This window comes from Penaeus vannamei, chromosome 22 (assembly GCF_042767895.1).
Source record: "Penaeus vannamei isolate JL-2024 chromosome 22, ASM4276789v1, whole genome shotgun sequence".
Lineage (NCBI taxonomy): Eukaryota > Metazoa > Arthropoda > Malacostraca > Decapoda > Penaeidae > Penaeus > Penaeus vannamei.
In genome coordinates this window covers 37,628,045-37,638,044 of record NC_091570.1, presented here as the reverse complement: position 1 = coordinate 37,638,044, position 10,000 = coordinate 37,628,045, and the positions used below count along the sequence as shown (strand labels likewise).

The 10,000-nt window shown below is 42.2% G+C and overlaps 1 protein-coding gene across 3 annotated transcripts in view; it reads left to right on the top strand.

The window, feature by feature from the left end:
* LOC113812009 (connectin) overlaps positions 1-10,000 on the top strand; it is a 1,153,447-nt gene that overhangs the window by 425,270 nt on the left and 718,177 nt on the right. Inside the window, exon 2 of one of the 3 annotated variants that reach the window (XM_070136945.1) lies at positions 9,933-9,987. The exons of the other annotated variants lie outside the window; for them this stretch is intronic. The gene's annotated coding sequence lies outside the window, so the exon portion shown is untranslated. The remainder of the gene's footprint in view (positions 1-9,932; positions 9,988-10,000) is intronic. 3 annotated transcript variants of the gene reach the window in all.

Here is a 10,000-nt window from a genome sequence, read left to right as displayed (position 1 = left end):
AGCCCCTCCCTCCATCCTACCCTCTCTCCCCTTCCCTCCCTAACCTCATAACTCCTTCCCTCACTCCGTTTCTACCTCTTTTCCCCCATTCCCTCCCTCCTACCCTCTCTCCTCTCCCCCATTCCCTCCCTCCTCCATTCCCTCCCTCCTACCCTCTCTCCATTCCCCTTACCCCTTCCCTGGCTCCCCTCCCCTCCCCTCACCCCTTCCCTGGTCCCCCTCCCCTACCCTCCCACCACCCCTTTCCTGGCCCCCCCTCCCCTCCCCTCACCCATTCCCTGGTCCCCCTCCCCTCCCCTCACCCCTTCCCAGGCCCCCTCCCTCCCCTCACCCCTTCCCTGGCCCCCTCCCTCCCTCCCTCACCCCTCCCCTCCCCCCCCTTCCCTCACCCCTTCCCTGGTCCCCCTCACCCTTCCCTGGTCCCCCTCCCTCCCTTCCCCTCACCCCTTCCCTGGCCCCCCTCCCCTCCCCCCCCCTCTTGTGGCTTGCTGGACGATCCACAGATAAATGTTGCGTCAGCTATGATGAAAGCTTATTAGTCTCGCGTCAGCTGAGTTGTCAGCGGCCGTGATTTTCTTGTTCGGTCTTGGATTGGCCTCAGCCCTTCTGCATCGCTCTCGTTTCGCTATTCTTATTATTCTCTCTTTTTTCTGTCTCTTTGGTTCTCACTTTCTCTCTCTGTCTGTCTCTCTTAGTCTGTCTGTCTCTCTTTTTCTCTTTCTCTGTCTCTCTTTTTCTCTTTCTCTGTCTCTCTTTCTCTTTCTCTCTCTCTCTCTCTCTCTCTCTCTCTCTCTCTCTCTCTCTCTCTCTCTCTCTCTCTCTCTTCTCTTTCTCTTTCTCTTTCTCTTTCTCTCTCTCTCTCTCTCTCTCTCTCTCTCTCTCTCTCTCTCTCTCTCTCTCTCTCTCTCTCTCTCTCTCTCTCTCTCTCCTTCTCTCTTTCTCTCTTGGTGTTTTTGCTTGCATGCGCTTTTTTAATCATTCATTCATGTTGTTTATTTACTGTTTCTTACGTTGTCGGGGTCGCTATCTCTTGCTTCTCCTCTTTGCTTTGTTTATTCTCTCTCTCTCTCTGATCACGATTTCTTCAAGTATCTCGTATGTCGGTCTTGGTTTAGCTTGTCTTATCTTTGTCGTTTTAATGGCTTGGGCGCACGCACGCACACACACGCATACACGCACACATGCACACATACACACACATGCACACGCACACACACGCGCGCACGCACACATGCACGCACACACACGCATACTTACGCATCCACGCACGCACGCACGCACGCACGCACACATGCACGCACACACACGCATACTTACGCATCCACGCGCGCGCACACACACACACACACACACACACACACACACACACACACACACACACACACACACACACACACACACACATATACGCACACACGCACATAATCCAACAAACCCACACATTATTTTCTCTTTTCTTTTATCGCATTTAATTTTTTTTACACATTTTCTTTTTTTTTTTTCATCACAAATGTCAACGTTTTTTACGGACTGAAACAACTACACAAACCACGTCATGTTTTACGTAATTGGATGAGGTATTTGGTGCCGGATCTCGTAATCTTTTCCGATTTCATGAATAATATAAATAAATGATGACGGTGGCATTCATACGCATGAGGGAGGGAGGGGGAGGGGGGACGGGGGGGGGCGGGGGGGTGGAGAACCAGTTCGAGTGACCGCTGTTTTTTTTTTTTTTTTTTTCTTTTTTTTTTTTAGGTGGTGTGTGTTTGTGTGTGTGTGTGTGTGTGTGTGTGTGTGTGTGTGTGTGTGTGTGTGTGTGTGTGTGTGTGTGTCTTTTACACAGTGGTGAACGTGTAAAATGTTTCAACTTCGCGGGTCTTTTGTAATTAAAGATCGCGGTTTTCTCAACATTTGTTTAATGCATTAAAGTTTAGGTATCTTCAGCATGTCTGTCTGTTTGCCCGCTTGCCTGTTTGTCTTTCTGTCTGTCTGTCGCTCTTTCTTTCTTTCTTTCTTTCTTTCTTTCTCTCTTTCTTTCTTTCTTTCTTTCTTTCTTTCTTTCTCTCTCTCTCTCTCTCTCTCTCTCTCTCTCTCTCTCTCTCTCTCTCTCTCTCTCTCTCTCTCTCTCTCTCTCTCTCTCTCTCTCTCTCTCTCTACTCCCTCTCTCTCTCTCTCTCTCCCCTCTCTCTCTCTCTCTCTCTCTCTCTCTCTCTCTCTCTCTCTCTCTCTCTCTCTCTCTCTCTCTCTCTCTCTCTCTCTCTCTCTCTCTCTCTCTCTCTCTCTCTCTCTCTCTCTCTCTCTCTCTCCTCCCTCTCCCTCTCTCTCCCTCTCTCCTCCCTCCCTCCCTCCCTCCCCCTCTCTCTCTCCTCTCTCTTCCCTACCTCTTTCTCTCCCCTGTCTTTGTACACATCCCTTTCTATCATCTACCCTTGTTCTTCCCCCTCTATATTCCCCTTTTTTCCTTTCCTTCCCCGTCTCCCATCATCTCTCTCCTCGTTCTCTTCCACTTCGCTTCTCCATTCTGTTTTTTCTATCCCTCTCGTCCGACCTCTTAATCTCAGTTTCGCATAATTACAGTTAGAGTGACAGAGACGTGGCGAGGATAAAGAAAGGAGAGAGGAAATGGCGATAAAGAAGAAATAGTGAAATAATGATGATAATGATAGTAATAGTGTTGATAAAGAGATAATGATTATAAGGGGATGATATGGCCGTGATTGTGATAACAGAAATAGCAACTGTAATAAAATCACTGGTGATGATAACAATAAAATGATAATGATGATTGTACTTGTTATGACATCATTATTGGTAATCATGATGATAAAAAATCATTTACAGTGATAGTGGTATTAGTATGTGGATCATGATGATAATTTAAGATGATAGTGATAATGATGATGATGATGATAATATTGGTATAAATATCGATTTTTTTCATTGGATAGTTACAATGATGATGATAGTGATGATGAAGATGATAATGATAATAATAATAATAGGAAGAATGATAACGATAACAGTAATGATAATAATTGGAAAAAAATATGATAAGAATGAAGATAGTAATAGAAGTAGCAGCAGTAGTTGTTGTTCCAGTAATATCAGTAATAGGCATCGTCGTAGTAGTAGAAGTACTTGTAGTAGTAGTAGTAGTGTTAGCAGTAGCAGTAGTAGTACTACTACTACTAGTAATAGCAGTAAAAGTGGTAGCAAATAGTAGCAGTAGTATCGTTAGTAGTAGTAGTAGTAATAGTAATAGCAGTAGTAGTAGTAGCAGTGCTCTCTCTTCAGCTAACAGAACGCTAATAAAAGGGAAGAGAAGCAACTGTAAAAGAAAAGAAAAAAAAGACGAAGCAGAAAGCGCCACCAACGAGAAAGTAAGACAAATTAGATCCACACGTGCCTCGTCTTCGCCTTACTTAATTTACCTCATGAATGACACGCTCAGATTTGTGTCACGCGTCTGTGTGCCTGCTTGTCCGCCAGCCCACTTGTCTGCCTGCCTGCCTGCTTGCCTGCTTTTCTTGAGGGAGCGAGAGAGTCATCAGGGAAAGTTATTGTTGGCGCTTGACAGATAGGTCAGCGCGGGTGCCAGGGTCGCAGCGCGGGCATGGCACTGAGTGAGGGTGCCGGGGCGTGCTTCTATTCATGTTTATGCGTTCCTTGACTCGCGTATGTACACACGTTCTCACTTTTTTTTTTGCTGTTTTTTGCCTTTTTTTTTATTATATATTTTTTTGCGAGTTAGATGCGTGGTCTGTTGTGGACGTGTGTGATTTGGATTCTTGTTTCTGGCGGGTTTGGTGGCGGCGAGAGATTGCTCTGGCTTCTTTTTCATTCTCTTTAGGTCTCTTTCTTTCTTTCTCTCTCTTTCTTTTCTCGCATTTCTCTCTCTCTTTCTTTTCTCGCATTCTCTCTCTCTTTCTCGCATTCTCTCTTTCTTTCCTTCTCTCTCTCTTTCTCTCCTTCTCTCCTTCTCTCTCTCTTTATCTCTCTCTCTCTCTCTCTCTCTCTCTCTCTCTCTCTCTCTCTCTCTCTCTCTCTCTCTCTCTCTCTCTCTCTCTCTCTCTCTCTCTCTCTCTCTCTCTCTCTCTCTCTCTCTCTCTCTCTCTCTCTCTCTCTCTCTCTCTCTCTCTCTCTCTCTCTCTCTCTCTCCCTCTCTTTCTTTCCTTCTCGCATTTCTCTCTCATTCTCTCTGTCTTTCTATCTCCACATTCCATCCTTTCGTTTCCATTTCTATATCACTGATTATGGTCTCTGCAACTCAGATCACCCACAAGGCACGAACTATAAGGTCGAATCCACAGAATCGAACTAAACCATTTGCCGATACTTTGTGGGTTTGTACCCTCTCACATTTGATATTCAGCGGATTCGCTCCCATTTTATCAGGTGCAGTTTTGCTTCACTTATACCATTACCCAGTCCAGTGACTTACTACTTGCGAGGCTAAAGTACTCGTTCGTCATATTCCTTGGCGAATTATAAAAAAAATGGGGTGGATTTGCTGATTACGTTTTGAATAGGATGCGAACACCCATTTGGCAGTTTGTTCATTTCCCTTGTTCTCTCGACTGGGTGAACACGGGTTGTGGATGGCGCTTATAAGAAATTGGGGTGGATTTGCTGATTACGTTATGAATAGGATGCGAACACCCATTTAGCTGTTTGTTCATTTCCCTTGTTCTCTCGACTGGGTGAACACGGGTTGTGGATGGCGCGACCCCTTTTCTGCGGGTGACGTGGCAAGTGAGAAGCACTTTATCCTATTTTTGGTTTTGGATATCTTGCAATTATCTCGTTTTTATGGGAGTTCTTAGTGTGTGTCTGGTTGTTTGTAAATGACCTGTCTGTCGCTTTGGTTTTATTTTTGTTTGTTTGCTTGTGTTTTTTTTTGGTTTGTTTATGTGTGTTTTGTCTGTTTGTGTTTGTTTAGCTGCCTGTATGTCTGTTTGTCATTAAATGTTAATTGGTCTGTCTGTCTATCTGTCTCTCTGTATCTGTTTTTTATATATTTTCTATATATTTGCGTCTCTCTCTTTGTCTATCTATCTCGCTTTATCACGAATCCTGTATGCATATTTGTCTGCCTGTCTTCTTCTACCTTCCGATCTTTAATCAAGTGCTTTACGACCTATTTTCGAATGCTCTTTCGTGCCTTTTTTCCGCACAGACAGACATTGATTTCCGAAAGATTGGAATGCCTGACGCGGCCACCGGATGAAAGGAATATTGCTCTAAATTACTCAAACCAAGAGCGGCGGGGGGGGGGGAGCCATCATCAACATCGTTATTATTGCAATTATGACGGTATTATTTTGCCCGGTGGAATGTCCGTGGTTGAAATAATGATATTTACGAACTGTGGGCTTTTATGTCGGTTATGTGACGCAGAGGGAAGGTTGCGAATTCGTACATGTATTACGTTGTTTGGTGCCTCCGCTGCTCTCTCCATGCAGGAGTTGGAATTAGCGTTTATCTTTGTTTGTATTTCGTTATTATCGTCGTTATTGGTATTGGTATTGGTATTGGTTTCATTGTTTGTTTGTTTTTTGTTGTAATTGTCATTGTTATTGTTATTATGATTATTATTGTTATTATTATTATTGTCATTATTATTATTATTATTATTATTATTATTATTATTATTATTATTGTTATTAATGTTATTGTTATTATTATCATTATGATTATCATTGTTATAATTATCATTATCATTATTATTATTATTATTATTATTATTATTATTATTATTATTATCGTTATTATTATGATGATGATGATTATTATTGTTATCATTTTTATTGTTATTATTATCATTATGATTATTATTGTTATTATTATTATTGTTGTTATTGTTATTATTATTGTTGTTGTTGTTATTGTTATTATTATTATTATTTTATTATTATTATTACTATTATTTTTATTATTATTATTATCATCATTATTTTATTATTATTTTGATTATCAATATCCTTACCATTATTTTTCATTATCATTATCATTATTACAGTTATTACTATCATTACTAGTTGTACAGTTGTCGTCGTCATTGTTGTTGTTATCATTATTTTTGTTCGCTTAAGTAAGACACGACTTGGAGTATCTTTTATTACTGTTATTATTTTTTCGAATTAATTAACATCTAACCAAGATGAATTGTGACATAAATGGTTCGTGTTATCTTCACGCAAATCCGTAAGACAAAGATCCACGTGCGAATGGGTGGGATTTTGGCCCTAATAGCCTAAGGCAAATATTTACTCTTGTAGTTTTACACGCGTTTGTGATTTCTTATCAATTTTGTGTATCTCGTCGCGTCTTTTGGTGAATTAATTTCTTATTCTATTCAGCTACTGCTTGCAAGGAGAACGTAAATGTGCGAGTAGTGTAAGCGAGTAAATATTTATTTCTAGGAAAAAAAAGTTGAGAAAAAGATACTAATTTTAGAGGAAAAAAAGTGTGAAAGAAGTACCACGTATAGATGTATTTTTTATATATATTTGTGATTTCTTATCAATGGTGTGTATCTCGTCGCGTCTTTTGGTGAATTAATTTCTTATTCTATTCAGCTACTGCTTGCAAGGAGAACGTGAATGTGCGAGTAGTGTAAGCGAGTAAATATTTATTTCTAGAAAAAAAAAAGTTGAGAAAAAGAACAGAGATACTAATTTTAGAGGGAAAGAAGTGTGAAAAAAGTACCACGTATAGATGTATTTTTTTATATATTTGTGATTTCTTATCAATGGTGTGTATCTCGTCGCGTCTTTTGGTGAATTAATTTCTTATTCTATTCAGCTACTGCTTGCAAGGAGAACGTAAATGTGCGAGTAGTGTAAGCGAGTAAATATTTATTTCTAGGAAAAAAAAGTTGAGAAAAAGATACTAATTTTAGAGGAAAAAAAGTGTGAAAGAAGTACCACGTATAGATGTATTTTTTATATATATTTGTGATTTCTTATCAATGGTGTGTATCTCGTCGCGTCTTTTGGTGAATTAATTTCTTATTCTATTCAGCTACTGCTTGCAAGGAGAACGTGAATGTGCGAGTAGTGTAAGCGAGTAAATATTTATTTCTAGAAAAAAAAAGTTGAGAAAAAGAACAGAGATACTAATTTTAGAGGGAAAGAAGTGTGAAAAAAGTACCACGTATAGATGTATTTTTTTTATATATTTGTGATTTCTTATCAATGGTGTGTATCTCGTCGCGTCTTTTGGTGAATTAATTTCTTATTCTATTCGGCTACTGCTTGCAAGGAGAACGTGAATGTGCGAGTAGTGTAAGCGAGTAAATATTTATTTCCAGGAAAAAAAAGTTGAGAAAAAGAACACAGATACTAATTTTAGAGGAAAAAAAGATTGAAAGAAGTACCACGTATAGTTTTTTTTTTTTTTTTTTTTTTTTTTTTTTTTTTTTTTTTTTTTACTTTGATGATATTCACGTAAAGTCCTCATAGTTGATATATTTTTTACGTTACTTTGATATTTCCAGTTACATTTGAGAACAGTCGCCTCACGCACAGTCCCAAACTCCCCCCATTGATTGTCCCTTTTGATACCTTTCTCTCCCCTTCCTCCATCAATCCTCCATCAATTCTCTCTCAATCCTCCATCAATTCTCTCTCCGTCCTCCATCAATTCTCTCTCCGTCCTCCATCAATTCTCTCTCCGTCCTCCATCAATTCTCTCTCCGTCCTCCATCAATTCTCTCTCCGTCCTCCATCAATTCTCTCTCCGTCCTCCATCTATTCTCTCTCCGTCCTCCATCTATTCTCTCTCCGTCCTCCATCAATTCTCTCTCCGTCCTCCATCAATTCTCTCTCCGTCCTCCATCAATTCTCTCTCCGTCCTCCATCAATTCTCTCTCCGTCCTCCATCATTTCTCTCTCCGTCCTCCATCAATTCTCTCTCCGTCCTCCATCATTTCTCTCTCCGTCCTCCATCAATTCTCTCTCCGTCCTCCATCAATTCTCTCTCCGTCCTCCATCATTTCTCTCTCCGTCCTCCATCAATTCTCTCTCCGTCCTCCATCACTCGCCCCAAAAGCAACCATGAATACAGATCGACGACAAGTTGCTGCAACTCTTCAGCTTATCAGGCGAGTCAGTCATTCAACCTCGACTTGCCCACTAACAAGGCACGGTGTTAGTTGGATTGCGTAAGTTGGATTGCGTAAGTAAGTTGGATTGCGTAAGATGGATTGCGTAAGTAAGTTGGATTGCGTAAGTAAGTTGGATTGCGTGAGATGGATTGCGTAAGTAAGTTTGCGTAAGTTGGTTCGCGTAAGTTGGATTGCGTAAGTTGGTTCGCGTAAGTTGGATTGCGTAAGTTGGATTGCGTAAGTAAATTGGCTTGGCTTGCGTAAGGTGGATTGCATAAGTTGGATTGCGTAAGTAAGTTGGATTGCGTAAGTTGGATTGCGTAAGTAAGTTGGATTGCGTACGTTGGATTGCGTACGTTGACTTGCGTAAGTTGGATTGCGTGAGATGGATTGCGTAAGTAAGTTGGATTGCGTAAGTAAGTTGGATTGCGTAAGTTGGATTGCGTAAGTAAGTTGGATTGCGGAAGATGGCTTGCGTATATTGGCTTGCGTACATCAACTTTGCTTGCTCTCTTGTTGCATTTGGTGAATAGATGAACCAGCTTCGGAATTCACAGTCTGCATTGATGGAGGGCGTGTTGGAAGGTGCCGGAGGTGGTGGGCGGCGACGGGCGAGGGGAAGGGGTGAGGGGAGAACGAGGGGAAAAGGCAAGGGGGAAGGGGTGAGAGGAGGGGAAGGAGATAGGGGGAGAGAAGGGCGAGGGGAAGGGGTGAGGGGAGAACGAGGGGAAAAGGCAAGGGGGAAGGGGTGAGAGGAGGGGAAGGAAAAAAGGGGAGAGAAGGGCGAGGGGAAGGGGTAAGGGGAGAACGAGGGGGAGAGGAAAAGGTGAGAGGAGGGGAAGGAGATAGGGGGAGAGAAGGGCGAGGGGAAGGGGTGAGGGGAGAGGAAAGGGTGAGAAGAGGGGAAGGAGATAGGGGGAGAGAAGGGCGAGGGGAAGGGGTGAGGGGAGAACGAGGGGAAAAGGCAAGGGGGAAGGGTGAGAGGAGGGAGGGGAGAGAAGGGCGAGGGGAAGGGGTGAGGGGGAGAGCGAGGGGAGAGGAAAGGGTAAGAAGAGGGGAGAGGAAAGGGTAAGAAGAGGGGAAGGAGATAGGGGGAGAGAAGGGCGAGGGGAAGGGGTGAGGGGAGAGGAAAGGGTGAGAAGAGGGGGAAGGAGATAGGGGGAGAGAAGGGCGAGGGGAAGGGGTGAGGGGAGAGAAAGGGTGAGAGGAGGGGAAGGAGATAGGGGGAGAGAAGGGCGAGGGGAAGGGGTGAGGGGAGAGGAAAGGGTGAGAGGAGGGGAAGGAGATAGGGGGAGAGAAGGGCGAGGGGAAAGCGTGAGGGGAAAAGGCAAGGGGAAAGGGTGAGGGCGTGAGAATCCTTTGCTCGACCGCTTGCTGGAACGAGGGGTAAGACACGGTAAGAATTGTGAGGGGTGAGGGGATTATAGTTTCCCCTTTTTTTTTGCATAATGTAAAGGTATATTTACCGTTTGTGATAGATGTATTCACTTGCCTGTAATGGCTGGTATTGATAGACTGATGATGTCGGGAATAAGAGCGTAAATGTTCATGTTGATTTTTATTCTTGCGTAATGTTGTTATGCGGTGAATGTTTCTTTTTTTGCTTTCTTGTTATATATATATATATATATATATATATATATATATATATATATATATATATATATGTGTGTGTGTGTGTGTGTGTGTGTGTGTGTGTGTGTGTGTGTGTGTGTGTGTGTGTGTGTGTGTGTGTTGCTAGATATATATGATTTCTTGTTTTTTTATATATATATATGTTGGTAGGTATGATTTAGCTAACTGTTCTCTATGTTCTTTGCAGGTGAGGTCATGAACTGAGGTGTTGCTGGAAATTAAAGCTTTGCTGTGTGTGCCAGGTAAGTTATCCTA